The 17,153-nt window shown below is 40.4% G+C and overlaps 1 pseudogene; it reads right to left on the bottom strand.

Annotated features, from left to right (window-relative positions):
* Nucleotides 1–446: 446 nt before the first annotated feature.
* On the bottom strand, nt 447–16,789 carry LOC132624706 (probable amino-acid acetyltransferase NAGS1, chloroplastic; annotated as a pseudogene).
* Nucleotides 16,790–17,153: the final 364 nt, after the last annotated feature.

A 17,153-nucleotide genomic window follows, 5' to 3' on the forward strand; every position in this document is an offset into this window, starting at 1 on the left:
TCCATGAAGTAGCCAAAAGTATCAAGTTTACTTTTTTACTTCGAGCAAAAAAAGAACGAGGAATATAGGAGGGATGATGTAAATGGATCAAAAGTCCCAACTGGTTTATAGATGCCTAACACATATGTTGCCCAGTTTAAGGTGACCATGCATGCTAAATCAGTAACAGTAGAGTGAGTCCAAACAATTATGTGTAGTACGTCAAAAAGTAATAGAAACATATTTTTGTTCTTTTCGACATATGTCAGTTTTATAAAAAATACCCGTGATTTTGGGCTTCAAACATACCCTAATCAGCCGTCTTTTGGGCCATTGCAATTAGTTAAGTCGGTTCAAATGGACAAAACTATGGGCACTTGCTCAATTGGAAGTAGAATGTATGACACAACCTGCAAAACAGTGAATGCCATGGGAATAAAAGGCAGAAAGGTGAAAGGAGAGTACCAATCAGCTGTTTTTTTTTTTTTTTGATGAAGTAATTAATTTCATTGCTGGCATCAAGTGGATGCACGGTAGTTACAGAAGTAGAGTAGCAAAAGGAACTTATCATCTCCAGTACATGTGTAGTTAAGAGCTAAGGAGTTGATAAAGTTCATAAAGGTAACAGGGGAATCTACCGGGGACAAGTAAACATAAATATACAAAAACATAAAGACATTTAGCTTTTAAAGATTGGAAGGAAGTTGATATTCCATCAAAGCATCTCCTATTCCTTTCATTCCAGATGCTCCAAAAAATAGCAGCAGGTGTCATCTTCCAGATTCTCTTGATGGTGCTATCAACTTTCCAGCAACTCCAGCTTTCAAAAACATCCCTGATACTTTGTGGCATGATCCAATTGACTCCAAAAAGTGTAATAAACATATTCCATAACTCTGTTGCCACTGGCTGTGCGAGTTGTTAGTAAGAAGAGCATTTGCAATCCAAGGGAAGATGCCTTCTTTTCAATATAATCTGCAAAATTTTGGAATACAAAGTAATTGGAAAATATGGTAACAAGCTCAGCAATATAAGTTGAAAATCCGACAAAAATTGTTTCTCCCCAAAAATAATTCTTCGAAAAGCTATTTTGACAAAAGTGTTTCTCAAAATAAGCAGTTTTTAGAAGCTTGGTTGAACAAACTAATAATCTGGTGATCGAGTCAACTATATGATTATAATGGTCATTCCATCATGGACCAGTGCAGCCGTCTTTGGGACATACTCCGAGGTGGCCGATAATATGGAACAACGAAAACACTTAGATTTGTTCACCATCTCTTAATACGTTTATCCAAGCATACAATGCAACATGGAAAACCAACAAGTATACCAGCTTAAAAGTGACTTTCCTTCTGTTACAGGCTTATCAAGTATTTAAAGGCTCTTAAGGGAATGTGTTTACAATTCCAATAAGGATTAAATAGGATAACTAAAATGTCCTTACAGCTGCTCATATGAGTTCAATATGGAAGAACAAATGGTTCTATTATGAGAAAAGAGTCATCATACCCAGTATCTTGTCTCCCTGTCCTTGGCCACGACAATCAGGAGAAACAGCAATAGCAGCAACCTCCCCATATTTTTCTTCAAAGTAAGGAAAGAGAGCCGCACAAGCTATAATGTGGCCCTCTCTATCCACAATAATGAATGAGTGCAGCGCTTTCACTAGCTAGAACAAGTTGAACAATGAAATATTATGGTAAAAGGAGGACATAAGCCAACAAAGATAAAACAGAAGCTGACTAGATAAAATCTGAGTAAAGACAAGCATAAGGTGTAACATCTTCCTCACTCCTGATGATCAATGTTCCAGACTTTTCTAACGGTTGTAACAACTGCTTTATTCCAGGAATATCTGATACCCTGGCCATCTGTGCTCCTTCGTAAAGATCAGCTGAGCCACAGATTCATGCACGTGTCAGCTTAGCTGATGGGTTAAACACAAATATAAACTAGGTATGTCCAAAGATTAAGATAATGATCTGGCAAGAAAAAAAATGCTCATTCTAGTATTTGGTGGTGACCTGGTCCCTCATCTTGCATCACAAACTTGTGTCATATGAAGTACTCTGGAAACTTTTGGAAGGTATTGACACTCAAAGTCATGATAACATCCTGGTTCTCACTGGTCATGCAGTTCTAAGTATAGTGCAGAGCCGAAGTAAAAGTAGGTTAAGGTTTCGTTTTACAAAATATGAACCGGGTCTTTTTTTTTTCTTTTCTTTTTTTAAATGGAGAGCTGGTTAAACATTCCATACTTCTGAATAACCGTGGTGTTCAGGCCAATTTGCGCGCACCTCGACTAATTCCACGGGATATCTGCCACCTCCCACCAACAACAAGTACCAAGTAACTCTGTCCACCAAGACTAGCATAGATGGGAAGAAATGACCTAGTGCGTTTTTTTCTCTGCTAGAATTTGAACTTGAGACCTCATGGTTCTCAACCTACTTCATTGACCACTAGGCCACACCCTTGGGTGTTATTATATGGGCATATTTGGTGACGGGAGCTTTAAGTTGCATAGAAATTTCTGATAAGTATAAGTGTCCGGATTGGATTGAACAATAGCAAACAAATATATATTCCGCTAAGCTTCCAACGCATGGAACTTTAAGCACTAAAATGTAGGATGCTTAATTTGACCCAAGACATATAGCTGGTTAAACATCTCAATAACTTCTGAATCTTTTCATTGATAACTTCTAATATACGTATGGTTCATTAGGTTATCAGATATATTAAGTTACATGAGAAAAATTGGACCAAATAATAGCATGATTACTACACATCCCCGCTATGCTTCTACCCTCGTATTTTAAGCGTGAAAGCAAAGGAGGCTTAGCCTGACCCAAATGGCCTGACATATACAGGACCCTATCTGATCAGCTTATCCAGGTAATGATCCAAATTTGGCAATTGAAAATTAACAGATCTTGAAACAGTAATCACAACTAGTATTCTTCAGAATGTTCATACCTAGCAACCATTGTCCCAAATCTCTTTGGAACAATTCCTTTAGTAAAAACTCCACCAATAGTGCCATCCAGCAGGTGCACTCTTTGAACACCTCCCTGATGGAAATGGGAATGTATAATTTGAATGAGTTTTGATAAGAAAAAGAGATCACGCTAATAAGCGAGGTGACAATATTCTAGACAATGAAAATTTCCACGTTTAAAGCAACTGAGATGGAAGACCACTGGGAAGGTGGAAATTTAAAATAACCTGCACAATGTCAAACACTAATGTAAAATATAGAGAGTTCTCCATTCATGAAATGCAAAGGCTTATCATAAGAAATTTAATAACAAAAAGATGCTACTTTACATGAGAAACTGTAATCTTCCATAGTATCTTCTAGATTCATCAGTAACAGTTTTTTTTTTTTTTTGAGTAAAAGGTAACTTTGTATTCACACAAAAAACTCATCATATGGTGATGAGGTATAATCTTACATCCCTTGGTAGGCTGAAACTACCCTGAAACAACAAAAAAAACCAGAGCTCACAGATGTCCTATAAAATCAACTAAAGATTCTACTTCCCCCACCATATCCTGTTTACACCAAAAATAAAGTAAACTAAGGCACTTCATCTTGATCTTTTGAGTGTTGCTGCCATTATCATGAAAACATCTTGCATTCCTTTCTTTCCGTAGTGTCCACCAGATGCATGCCGGTATATTCTCCCACCAGTTCTCCTTAGATCTTCTTTTTCCAATTCCTTTCCAGCTGTTCAAAAGTTCAAAAGTGGTCTTTGGCATGACCCAACTCACTCCAAGTAAACATAAGAACATGCTCCACAGATTTACAGCTGTTTTGCAATGTAGGAACAGGTGACCATTGATCTCTGTTTCTTGTCCACACATAAAACACCTTGAGCAAATCTGAGTACCTCTTCTCTGTAACACTTCATGAGTTAGGCATGCTCTTTTGATCACCAACCATGTACAGCAGGCAACCTTATGAGGAACTTTGACCTTCCAGATTAGTTCCCAAGGTCAGTCTACTAGCATTAACTGATTACTATTCATGTTCCAATAACAAGATTTTACTGTGAAATCTCCCTTGTTATGCAGCTCCCAGACAGGTCTATCAGGGCCAATTGAGGTGCCCTGGAAGGTACCTAAAATCTGGAGCAAGTTTGTTACTCTGTCTATTTCCCAATCGTTCAAGGCTCTTCTAAAAATCAAGTTCCACCCTTGATTGCTCCACAATTGAAAGACAGTGGCATTTTTCTGAAGGCTTATGATGTATAAGTCTGGGAACATCTTTTTTAGACTAGTATCTCCTATCCATTTTTCATTCCAAAAATCTATTTTTAGTCCATTCCTCACTTTTATGTGCATTATACTTTTTAGCAAGGGCCACAACCTTCTAATTGTCTTCCATACACTACACCCAAAGGTTCCATCAACTTCTAAAGTGGTCCACTGATTTAGAAGACCATATTTCTGTGCAATGAATCTTTTCCAGAGAGCCCTATCTTCAAAGCAGAATCTCCATAGCCACTTAAGTAGTAGACAGTTATTCTGTATACTTAAGTTCTTTATCCCCAAACCTCCTTGAGTGTTACTAAGAGTCACATCATCCCAATTCACCACATTATGACCTTTCTTTTCTTTGTTACCATGCCAGAGGAAATTTCTTCTCAGTTGGTTAAACTTCTTTTCAATGCTTTTTGGGACTGGGAATAGGCTCATCATGTAAGAAGGAAGACCATCCACCACAGATTTTATCAGTGTCACTCTGCCCCCCAAAGATAGATACTGGCTCTTCCATCTAGCCAGCTTCCTTTCACATTTTTCCAGCACCTCACACCAAATTTCCAATTCTTTGTTTTTAGCACCCAAGGGCAGGCCCAGGTATTTTGTGGGCAGAGATCCCACTTGGCAGCCTAAGTTCTCAGCTATCTCCTGTGGGTTCCCAACTTGATTCACTGGAAAAAGATGGCTTTTGTGCCAATTTACATGCAGCCCAGAAATACCTTCAAAAATGGTAAGAATAACCCTCAGATGCCTGACTTGTAATACCTCGGCTTCACAAAAGACCAGAGCATCATCTGCATACAGCAGATGAGTTACTTCCATGGCATGACCCCTATTTGTTAGAGCCCTGAAACCCTTCATGCAACCATTTGTCTTTAGCTTTCTTGATCATGTGATTGAGCTCCTCCATGGCTAAAATGAAGAGGAAGAGAGAGAGAGGATCTCCCTATCTCAGTCCTCTTTGAGAATTAAAAAATCCTTCAGTATTCCCATTGATGATAAGTGAAAATTTAACATTGGATATGCAGAATTTAATCCAATTCAACCACTTGTTGCCAAATCCCATATCCTTGAGAATCTTCAAGAGATATCTCCAGTTTACATGGTCATAAGCCTTCTCTATATTAAACTAGAATTCCTGGAGTATTCTGCCTCACCCTAGAGTCCATCAGCTCATTTGCTAGCAAAGCTGCATCCAAAATTTGTCTTCCTTTCAAGAAAGCCATTTGGTGGACATCCACCAATTTATCCATCACTGTTTTCAGCCTCTCAGTAAGCAACTTGGAGATTATTTTGTACACCTCCCCCCCCCCCCCCCCCAATCAGACTTATAGGTCTAAAATCTTTTAGTTCCTCTGCTCCATGCTTCTTGGGGATAAGAGCTATAGATGTAGCATTAAGGGATTTCTCAAAAAACTCATTCTGATGGAAGTTTTGGATAGTCAACATCAGTTCATCTTTTATTGTTGTCCAGCATGCTTTGAAGAAACTCATAGTGAAACCATCAGGCCCAGCTACTTTGTCACCATCACAACAACAACAACAGCCCAGTGAAATCCCACATCTTGGGGTCTGGGGAGGGTATAATGTACGCAGACCTTACTCCTACCAAGGTAGGATGGCTGTTTCCGAGAGACCCTCGGCTCAATAGAAGCATAAAAAGGGGGTCAGATAAGGTTAAAAGATTTAAAACGATATTGCAATGAAATAATGCAAGCGACACAGTAAAACAGGATAATCAAGGAATTCAAAGCGATATGGAAATGCAAATCACGAAAGCGGCACAGATAAAATAGAGTAATCAAAGTACAGAAAGTAGCAAATAATAACATAAATCAAAGCACAAGAAATTATAATGCGCTAATGCGCCTACTAATAAGGAAAGATAACGAGACTTATATACTAGCCTTCTACCCTAATGTGGGTCCTCCACACCTTCCTATCTAAGGTCATGTCCTCGGTAAGCTGTAACTGCGTCATGTCCTGTCTAATCACCTCTCCCCAATATTTCTTTGGCCTACCCCTACCTCTTCTGAAACCATCCATGGCTAACCTCTCACACCTCCGCACTGGGGCATCTATGTCTCTCCTCTTCACATGCCCAAACCATCTCAGTCGCATTTCCCGCATCTTGTCTTCCACCGAGGCCACTCCCACCTTATCCCGAATAGCCTCATTTCTAATCCTGTCGCTCCTAGTGTGCCCACACATCCATCTCAACATTCTCATCTCGGCAACTTTCATCTTTTGAACGTGAGAGATCTTAACTGGCCAACACTCCGCCCCATACAACATAGCCGGTCTAACCACCACTCTGTAGAACTTCAGTTGTGGTGGAACCTTCTTGTCACATAGCACTCCTGAAGCTAGCCTCCATTTCATCCACCCTACCCCAATACGATGTGTGACATCATCGTCAATCTCCCCGCTGCCTTGCATGATAGACCCAAGGTACTTGAAACTACTTTTCTTTTGGATGGCCTGAGCACCAAGCCTAACTTCCACGCCAACTTCCTGGGGTGTCTCACTGAACTTACACTCTAAGTACTCTGTCTTGGTCCTACTCAGCTTAAATCCTTTAGACTCCAAGGTATGTCTCCAATCCTCCAGCTTAGCGTTAACTCCGCTACGAGTCTCATCGATCAGGACTATGTCGTCCGCGAAAAGCATACACCATGGCACCTCACCTTGAATTTGTCGCGTCAATCTATCCATCACCAAGGCAAATAAAAACGGACTAAGAGCTGATCCTTGATGCAACCCCATCACAACTGGAAAGTGCTCTGAGTCCCCTCCTACTGTCCTTACTCTAGTTTTGGCTTCCTCATACATGTCCTTGATCACCCTAATGTATGCTACAGGTACACCTTTAGCCTCCAAACATCTCCATAGGATTTCTCTTGGAACTTTATCGTAAGCCTTTTCTAGGTCGATGAATACCATATGCAAGTCCCTCTTCCTCTCCCTATACTGCTCCACCAGTCTCCTCACAAGATGAATGGCTTCTGTAGTTGAGCGTCCCGTCATAAATCCGAACTGGTTCTCTGAAATAGACACGTCTCTCCTCACCCTCATCTCCACCACTCTTTCCCACACTTTCATAGTATGGCTTAGTAGCTTGATACCTCTATAGTTTTCGCAACTCTGGACATCCCCTTTGTTTTTGTATAGAGGGATCATTACGCTCGACCTCCATTCTTCGGGCATTGTTGCCGTCTTAAAGATGACATTAAACAACCTAGTCAGCCACTCCAAACCTGCCGAGCTCGCGCTCTTCCAAAATTCCCCAGAGATCTCGTCAGGTCCGGTCGCTCTTCCCCTGCGCATCCTACGGACAGCACCCTTAACCTCCTCGACCTTAATACTCCTGCAATACCCAAAATCGTGACGCCTCCCTGTATGCTCCAAATCTCCCAACACGATGTCTCTCTCCCCTTCTTCATTCAAGAGTTTGTGAAAATATGACTGCCATCTCTGTTTAATGAGAGTCTCCTCTACCAATACTTTTCCATGCTCATCTTTAATGCACTTCACTTGATCCACATCGCGCGCCCTTCTCTCCCGCACCCTGGCTAGCCTGAACAATTTCCTATCCCCACCTTTCTCTTCTAGTTCAGCATAGAGGCGTTCAAAAGCTGCCGTTTTTGCCGTCGAAACCGCCGACTTCGCCTCCTTCCTCGCTATCTTATAAAGTTCCCTATTCGTCCACATCTCCACCTCATCCTTGCTTTCTATCAGCTTCGCATACGCCATCTTCTTTGCTTCCACCAGTCCCCTCGATGCCGACCACGACTACCTGTCGAGACTCCCAACACTTCCCTTGCTACAACCCTAATACAACTAGCCGTCCTATCCCACATACTGGTCGCATCCCCACTACTATCCCAGGCCCCCATATCCTTCAATTTCTCTTCCATCTTCAGGGCACTAGCTGTGGTCAAACTCCCCCATCTGATCCTAGGTCGATCATCCCCGACCCTCTTCTTCCTCGTCATCTTGATCCCTAAATCCATCACCAAGAGCTTATGTCGGGTTGTAAGGTTGTCCCTCGGAATGACCTTACAATCTTTACACAAACCTTTATCATCCTTCCTAAGAAGTAAAAAATCTATCTGAGTCTTAGCCGCCGAACTACGGAAGGTTACCAAGTGCTCTTCCTTCTTTGGAAAACTCGAATTGGCTATCACCAACCCAAAAGCTCTTGCGAAATCCAAAAGTGAAACTCCTCCTCCATTTCTGTCCCCGAAGCCAAAGCCTCCATGCACATCATCATAACCTCCCGAAATAGACCCGATGTGCCCATTGAAATCCCCTCCCACGAAAAGTTTCTCAGTAGGAGGTATGCCTCCCACTAACTCGTCCAAATCCTCCCAAAAGCGCCTCTTCTCCTCCTCGCGTAAGCCCGCTTGCGGCGCATAAGCACTAATAATGTTCAAAGTGGTCCCTTCAACGATTACCTTAATCGACATCATCCTATCGTTGACTCTCCTAACCTCCACCACCTGATCCCTTAAATCACTATCTACTAAAATGCCTACCCCATTCCTATACTTCGATCTACCAGAGAACCAAAGCTTATACCCGTCTACCTCCTTAGCTTTAGGTCCTACCCATTTGGTCTCTTGGACACAAGCTATATTAATCTTCCTCCTCTTAAGGGTCTTAACTAGCTCTATGGACTTTCCCGTTAACGTCCCAATGTTCCAAGAACCTACTCTCAGTCGAGATGCTCCTTTAACCCACTTACTCCTCCTAACCCTCGTCCCCGTCCCCGTCCCTGAACGAGAACATGACCCTAGTCTACCATCAATATCCAAAGCCACGAAAACGCGTTTGAACTAATAAATTAGTCAAAGGTCTAAAGTCTGCAAATGTAGCTACAAATGTATGAACAAAGCATAGATATGAGAACTGGAGGTACCAACTCCAGTCGAAATGACCTGTTCGCCGCCGGAAAATACTGTTCACGTCGGAGTACTGTTCACAGCGAAAAAACCAGAAAAGCTGCCGGAAAAATTCGCCGGCGACTGAGCAGCGGCTATCCAGCAGATAAAAAGGGAAAAAAGTAGAAGAGAAGAAGAAGAGGAGAAGAAAAAGGAAAAAGCGAAAGCAAAGTAAATGTAGCCGGAAAAGTCGCCGGCGTTACCTGGTCGCCGGTATTACCTGAATGTGATAGTGGCCGGAATAGGATCTGAAATATCAGATATCAGATCTAATCTGATCTAAATCTAAGATCTAATGGTGAAGGGAAGAGGAGAGAGAGGAGAGAGAAAGTTAGAGAGAGGAGAGAGGATGTCCCATTTTGTCACCATCACAGTGGTCTACAATTTGCAAAACTTCTCCTTCTGTAAATGGCCTTTGGAGCCAGTTTTTCTCTTCAGTTGAAATCTTTGGGCAGTCTACAAGTTCAAAAGATGGCCTCCATTCTTCAGTTTCTGAATAAAGTTTCTTGTAGAACTCTATCATTTCCATTTTAATTTCTGCTGGTTCTGTTATTTCCTCCCCCCTTACCACCCATATCTCCTGTGAGTAGTTGCCATTCTCTGAAGAAAAATTGTATTGTTATCCCCCTGCTTTAGCCATTGTATTCTAGACTTCTGCCTCCAACTGCTTTCCTCATTCTTAGCCAATTCTTCCAATTCAGCAAGAACTGTTGCCCTTATCATCATCTCATCTTCAGACAGCTCTCTTTGGTCCTGAGCCAAGTCAATCTCAGTTAGTTCATTGAGAAGACTGTTCTTCCTGTTTGTGAGTTCCCCAAAGGTTGTTTTGCTCCAGTCCTTGAGTTTCTGTTTGAGCATCTTTAACTTTGAACAAAAAATATAATCAGGGCACCCTTCTACCAGGAAATCATTCCACCAGTTCTGGATCAACTCATTAAATCCCTCCACCTTTAGCCACCAGTTTTCAAACTTGAAACTTGCTTTCTTCTATTCCCAGTTCCCACATTCAAGGACAATGGGACTGTGATCAGATACAATTCTAGGCAGAATTCTCTGTCTGATGTTCTTGAAGCTTTCCTCCCATTCCATAGAATCTAGGAATTTGTCTATTCTCACTGCAGTGCGGTGATTAATTCCCCTAAACCAAGTAAAGCTCCCACCATTTAAGTGGGGATCATGTCGTTCTAGTTTTTCTATCCAGCTGGAAAAATCATTCATCACATTTGTGATCCTGATACAGCCTCTTCTTTCCACCATGAATCGGACAGTGTTGAAGTCTCCACAGGTTACCCAAGGCCCTTCACAAAACTCTCTGACAGCTGCAATTTCTTCCCAGCATTCCAGCTTTTCCATTCTTGTATGTGGAGCATAAACCCCTATTAGGTGCCAACTGAAGGCACTCTGGACTGATTCAAATTTATAGGAAATAGAGTATTGCCCAGATTCTATATGTTTCCCGCTCCAAACCCTGCTATCCCACATAATCAGGATCCCACCACTACTACCAATAGCTTCAATTAAACCACACTTCATCCACCTGCAAGGCCACACTTGTTTAGCAATAGCCTCCACCTCCTTGTTCACCTTTGTTTCTTGAAAGCAATAAACATCTGCCTTCCATTTTTGCATAGCAGTCTTAACAAAATTTCTGTTGGATATCTTGTTAAGTCCCCTCACATTCCAAGTGATTATTTTGACATTCATCTGAAAGACAAGGAAAGTACTCTCCCTCTACTTCTAACTCCCTCTACCTCTTCATACAGGCTGGATTGTAGGTTCTTCAGTTCATTTTTCCCTATTCCTCTGCTTTTTGGGGAGACAATTATTTTCTTCCTCCTTTCTTGATCTTTTTCACTTGCAGCCTTCCTTGCATCAAGTTTCATGAGCAAGGCTTGTGTTTTCTCCCTCAGCCCTTCTATGGTTACTCCATAGTTGCTGCTTATATCCAGAATTTCCCCTCTCACCCAATTTGTATCTTTGATTTAATTACTTTCCTGATCATTTGGAACATGCATTGCTACAGGTACAGCATCATGAATTTGTTGGAGTTATAAGTTGAAATCCTCTGTTTGGCACTCACCTTTGTCTGAGGCATCTTCACTCTCTTGTAAGGGAGCAGGATCAATTCTCTCCTCTCTTCTTTGCTCCATTTCCATGGAATGTGACTTATTTTCCTCTCTCAACTGAGTTTCAGTTAAAGAGTTGGGAGCAGCAGTGCTTTCCCATCCATTGAAAGCCAGTAGAAATTTTGAGGCCAGTGTTTGGATCTCTTTTAATCCTTTAACGGCTTCCTCATGCCTCTCACATGTCTTTCCTGTTGGTTTAAATGAAACATCGGCTTGGGCTTTGGATGATTGGCCCACAAGAAAGTTTGGGCTTGGTTTCTGTGAAGGGACTGCACCCAAAAATCCCATGCCCACTTGCTTTTTACCAGCTTTCTCTCTCTGTCCACGTGCCCCCGTGCTCTCACATGGGCTCCCATCACTTCCATCTGTCAACTGTTCAAAGGTGCAGTCACCCACCTCTTTATCCACTGGATATTTATTTTTTGACTGATGTGCAAAATGATTTGAATCTCCAGCTCCGGTAACCACCACTACTGGTGCTTCAGTCCAAATCTGCATGGTATAGCAAAAATCATCATCTTCAATACTCATCTCCTTGGGAATGTCAGACCCATCACCCTTGATTTTTATCCGAGCCCATTTAAGGTGATTCCTTAGCTGTGTTTCTTCTTCTGTCTCCATCCAGCCTCTACAGTGATCGCCGATGGTTCTAAATACTTTCTGAGACCAGAAATGTAAGGGTAAACCTACTATTCTGATCCAAATTGAGCTTGGTCTATTATTTTCCTCCACTGCACCTATTCTTGGGTTCCACCATTGTAGCTTGACCTTAAAATTTCTCCAAGCCCATTCTCCTACAATAACTTGCTCTGCAATCTCTCTTGAAGCAAACTCGAAGAGAAAAGACCCATTACCCATTTCATATATATTCAAACCATGTCTTTGCTTCCATAAGCTGCTAGCCCATCTTCTAATCTCTGATAAAGTTGGTGGCTCACCTGCTTTAAATTCGAACAGGCCTACTAAGCTCCTCTTTAATGTTACACTGTGGTTTGTTGGGTTGTCATTAATGCAAATTCTTTCTCCCTTCTTCAATGTAGAATCTGCTTTTGTGACATTGTCCTGCCTGTTAATCCATTTACTGCTCTTTATCACTTCTGCATAAGGAATGTTTCTATCAGCCAGTCTGCTTTCTTCCATCATTCTCCTGTCTGTGTGACTGCAGATGAATCTGTCAACTTTCTCCGCAATGAATACCCAACCTGAATTAAATGTCAATTCAGGAATAATTATGAGCGACCTCCTTCTGCCCCTTACATTAATCAGACTGATATATCTCCCATACTTGTTGAAGTTCCTAGCACAAAAGACTTCTGAGAAGTTGTCCTTTTTCTTCCATCTTCTCACCCTATTCCCTTTCATCTTGGATGCTTCCCGCAGAGTCATAGTGATCCATTCCATAGTCTTCTTGTTGAAAGTTGTTCTTGTTATAGCATTTCTGCTTCTTTCAGTCCAGTCGTACCATTCTCCTGTCGTACCAGTGGTTTTTGTGATATCATAAGACTTGTAACCTATTGCAAAGTAGTATCATCCATTGTTAGCAATCAAGAGAGAATAAAAAGAAAAGGAGAAAGAGAAGAAAGAGAGAAAAGATGAGAGAGATGAGAGAGAAAAGGTTTCCGGTGATCAGAGGGATCACCGGAGATGGAGGGGGGAGTCTAAAAGTGTCTTCAAGACATTTCTTCGAAAAATGTGCCTGGGAGAAACATTAAGAAAGTAAATCAATGAAAACCTCTGCAACTATAAGTAGAGGTTACTTACTCGGCAAGCATGGTAAAAGAATAATTTAACGACTACTACCTACTGAAAACATAAGTTTTTTGGTTACTTACTCGCCAAACAAAAGCAGCAGCGGCTAATTCTGAGAGATAACCGTTTGACCGACTTAGCTTCTCTTGTCCTCCAATTGCAAAACCTTGTTCACTAGACCAAAGCCCATTTCCATTGTCAAAACCAATGCCATTTTGAAATGTGGGATTATATCTTCGGCTATAAACATTGCCATTTTGGGAAGGGAGCGATCCGTTGGAACCATTGTAACCTAAACGATTGAAGTCCTCCTGACTAACAGCTTTTACATAGTTAGTAGTAGTCTCACTTTGCTCAGCTCGTTTGCGGACCAGCAAATCAGCATCTTGAAGAGCTAAGAAACAAATGAGACGGCTAGACTCATCAAGAATTGGGCCGTCTATGATACAAATTAGTTTTTCTGCTCCTAGAGCCAAGGCACAAGCTGTCGCAACTCCGTGTGTGCTTCAATTCCGAATAGAGCATTTCATCAGTCTTAACAACTCACCGCAAAATAAAAAAGGGAAGAGAAACTACAGTTGCATGAACAACAAAACAAGGGACTTGCATTTATATTTTAAACTGAAAACTACTTAGTCTGATCAATTAGAAATTGCTTTCTACATATTCAGTATAAACCTAAGCCGTCTCGCAATGGCATAACGAATCATCTGATCTCTCTGCAAGATATAAGTGAATGACGCATGAGTTGAAGTAACATCAAACTGACCAGTGACCAGATGGGTTAATCCAACTTCAGACAAGCGTTCTGTAGTAAGTTTTTTTTTTTCTCTTATCAAGTGTATTTTTGTAATATGTTGAAGTCATCAACTAAGTTAACCTTCAACGAAATGAACGCTATCAATGCCACCCTTCGAATAGATGAAAGTTTCTGTGCCCTATACGTATTCATAGATAGGAAAAGACAACTAAATTGTATAGAAGGAATAAAGCATGGAGCAGAGGGTTAGAAGTGTACTTTCTTTGTGAACTTCCTAGATTTCTTTAATTGTATCTAAATGCACATTGATCATCAGAGATCTTAATATCGAACTTTAAGCTTTGCATCTTACAAGTGAACAAGTTTCAACAAATCCCTTTAGTACTTGTCAAACAATTAAGCAATAAGAAAGTGAATTTACATAAATTTGATAGAAAGAGATAGTGGAAGCATATGACTAAGCTTTAGTATCTAGCTGCCTGACTGCATTTATCATTTGCTGGTAACAAATTAGTTAAAACATGATGCAGCACCAGATTATGCAAAACAACAACTAAAATACCTATCAAAAGTCATATAGCATACTTGCAGTTTAATACTTCTCCAGAGCTGGAATAGCCAAGATTGTTCAATAGGACAATGGAATCCTGATCAAGCCTCTCACGAATTCGAGAGACATCTATCTTCTTTACTTCACCAGTTGAAGCATAATCGATTCCTTCGACAACTCCTCTTTTCTGCCAGCAAATTTAAATGAACTCACCATTTCAGTGGGAGACATATGAAAAAACATAAACCCCAAAAATGATTATACATCTAGTAAAGCGACTAGGTGGCACTTATTGTAGATTTTGGAAAGAATACAAAAATGAACAGAAAAACAGGCAGCGGGAGTCAAAATTGTACCTTCGCTGATAGAAAATTACCACTGGCAACGCCAACACTCTCATGCCAGTGACTGTTTTCTCCGTTCCTGTGGACATCAGTCAATGAAGGGCCAGGTGACAACTTCGCCTCTACCGTAAGACGGATTCTTCCAGATGTATCCATAGCTGCCTCGAGTGAATCAGTGTCTGTGATTCTGTAGTGGCCTACATACTTGGCCTCACTTCCTTTAAAAAGAAGAATATTCTTGTAAGAAGATACATAGCATCAGTGGAGGCAGCCCGGTGCACAAAGCATCCCGTGTAAGCAGGGTCAAGGGTAGGGTCAGTTTCTAGAACAAGCAACAATTCTTAAAACAAAGATATAGTTGTCAAAAATAAAAGTAACCTTTTAACATTAAAGCCTTTTACAAATGATGCATACACCATTGTCTTAAGGAGAAATAGAGTGCATACATAATTGACCACACTTTTCCTAATCAACACTACTTTATTAGAATTTTTATAAAAAGAAAATCTATCTGAGACAATTTGAGAATGAAAGCAAAAATTCCTAACAAGAGAGAACCTTCAGTTAAGTAATCGTAAGTTCTGATATATAAGGTATCTACATGATGCTAAAACTGTTAGTAGCATGAAGAATAACATATTTGTTTCGAACAGTAATAGTAAATATCTGCTCAGTATCAGAAATAGAGAGAAAACATTGTCATTGGCCATGAACAAGAAATATCAAAATAAAAAGGGTCTAATACACGGACAGCCCCTTAGACTGCCAGCAAATTCCATTTTGACACTCGAACTAAAGCTTGTTCCAATTTAGAACCTAAAACATAATAATGTGTTCCTATTAGACACTTACAACAACAACAACATACCCAATGTAGTCCCACAAGAGTGGTCTAGGGAGGGTAGGATGTACGCAGACTTTACCCCTACCTTTGTGGGGTAGAGAGGCTGTTTCCGATAAACCCTCGGCTTGAAAGAAGAGACAGGGATGTGAAGCATGGTAACAAGCAAAATATGACAATAAAATAGCAAGATAAAAAGTCTTATTAGATACTTACGGTTCAAATTTTGAAAAAACTTTTGCGCATATTCTCAATGTGTATTAGGTAGCTACGTTAACCAAATAAAATATGTCATCTCCTTTAAGTATACACATCAGCCTCAATTGGAATAGGCTTTAGGTTTTACGGGTTGTTGAGGCAAATGCACATAAATAAAGGAGGTGACATATTTTAAGTATTTAACTTATTTACATAATGGACAATCGGAACAAGCCTTAGTTCGAGAGTCTAAGTGGAATTTGCTAGCAAGTTTAAGGGGTTGTCTATGTATTTAGCCAATAAAGGAAAGAAGAAATAACGAAACAAAATATCAGAATTTCACGCACCCCTTTCAGCAAGAAGCTGATCAATCTGAACATGAGTTCCTGGTACAAGAACAAATTTGATTCCCAGACAATGAAGGAGGGACATGTCCTGCAATAATTTGGCAAAAAAGATCCAAGTAAATCCAACAAACCAACACCTTAGAAAATTATAATGAAATTAAGGAACAAGAGAAAAACAATAAAATGGGGGAACATGCCATGAGAAGATGATCCAAATGAGGGCTATCAACAATTTCAGCTGAAATTAAAACAACAAACGTGCTTCCTCGATGTGCTAGAAAATAAGGCCACGCCCCTCTGAAAAACCCAACAAATAAATCGTCTTTAATGGCACTACTCATTTCAAAACCCACATCGTCTGTTTCCCCCAAAACTTTGCACCTCAATGACCTATTACCATGATTAACTTGAAAAAGTAAAAGCTTTAGCGAATTAGAACCAGTTAATCCCCACTGGAAACAGTATGGAACTTGATGAGGAGTCCAAATAGTACTGCCACACAAAATCTTTTGCTGGCATTGCTTAATGGGAATTGGAGGCCGAACTCCGATACTGAAAGTGGACTTTTCGGCGGCGGAGGGCTGTGGCTGAATGGGGTGGCGTTGAAGAATTTGTTTGGGGGTTGGGGGACTTGAACCGGCAACTAACGACTCGCCACGTACGGATTGTCCGTTCCTCATTAATTTAAGCTTTCTTTTTAGCCTGTCAAAAAAAAAATTTACATTCAAATTTAAAAATAATTGCTCTATGGGTGTATAAAGTAAACCGCATCAAATTGATAAATCAGTCAAATAAAAAAAAACCTGATTAGTGATTTGATTTGGTTTGATGTTGGGAAAAAAAAATTGACCGTAATTGCTTTATTTTAGTTTTAGCTAAATAAAGTCAAATCGAACCAAAATAACCCGATATTACATGTATTCAATTTTTAAAGTATTTTATACATAAGAATATTTATTTGTAATGTAATTTATAAATATTTCTTAAATTTTTCAGTAGTTTTTTGTCTTTTATCATATTATTTCAAGCTTGAACTTAGAATTT

The sequence above is a fragment of the Lycium barbarum genome, chromosome 12 (genome assembly GCF_019175385.1).
Source record: "Lycium barbarum isolate Lr01 chromosome 12, ASM1917538v2, whole genome shotgun sequence".
In the NCBI taxonomy this organism is placed as follows: Eukaryota; Viridiplantae; Streptophyta; class Magnoliopsida; order Solanales; family Solanaceae; genus Lycium; species Lycium barbarum.